General features: G+C 39.9%; 1 pseudogene; it reads right to left on the bottom strand.

Moving 5' to 3' along the window:
• LOC115068488 overlaps positions 1 to 424 on the bottom strand; it is a 14,509-nt pseudogene that overhangs the window by 13,163 nt on the left and 922 nt on the right.

Below are 424 nucleotides of genomic sequence, written 5' to 3'. Positions count from 1 at the left end.
AAGGAGTGGTATAACTGGGTCAAATGGTAGGCTCATTTGTAGTTTTTTAAGCGTTCTCCACACTGCTTTCCCCACTGGTCATTCAGAACTGGAATGTTTTTCAATAAAATCTAAATTTCAAATTTTGGTGGGTGGTCTCCAATCATTCCCGAACCTCGGACCTAACAATTTCCATAGGGGTTGAACAAGTTTGCAGCCCCACCAGCAGTGGATGAGTGTTCCCCTATCCCCACATCCTCTCCAACATTTGGTATCATTTGTTTTCTTGATCTTAGCCAGTCTGACTGGGGTAAGGTGAAATCTTAAAGTGGTTTTAATTTGCATTTCCCTAATTATTAATGATGTTGAACATCTTTTAAGAGGTTTCATAGCCATCTTTACTTCTTCTTTTGAGAACTCTCTGTTCAACTCCTTAGCCCATATT

This window comes from Nannospalax galili, unplaced genomic scaffold (genome assembly GCF_000622305.1).
Source record: "Nannospalax galili isolate Female #2095 unplaced genomic scaffold, S.galili_v1.0 scaffold49, whole genome shotgun sequence".
Classification (NCBI taxonomy): Eukaryota; Metazoa; Chordata; class Mammalia; order Rodentia; family Spalacidae; genus Nannospalax; species Nannospalax galili.
This window is presented reverse-complemented; position numbering and strand designations above follow the sequence as displayed.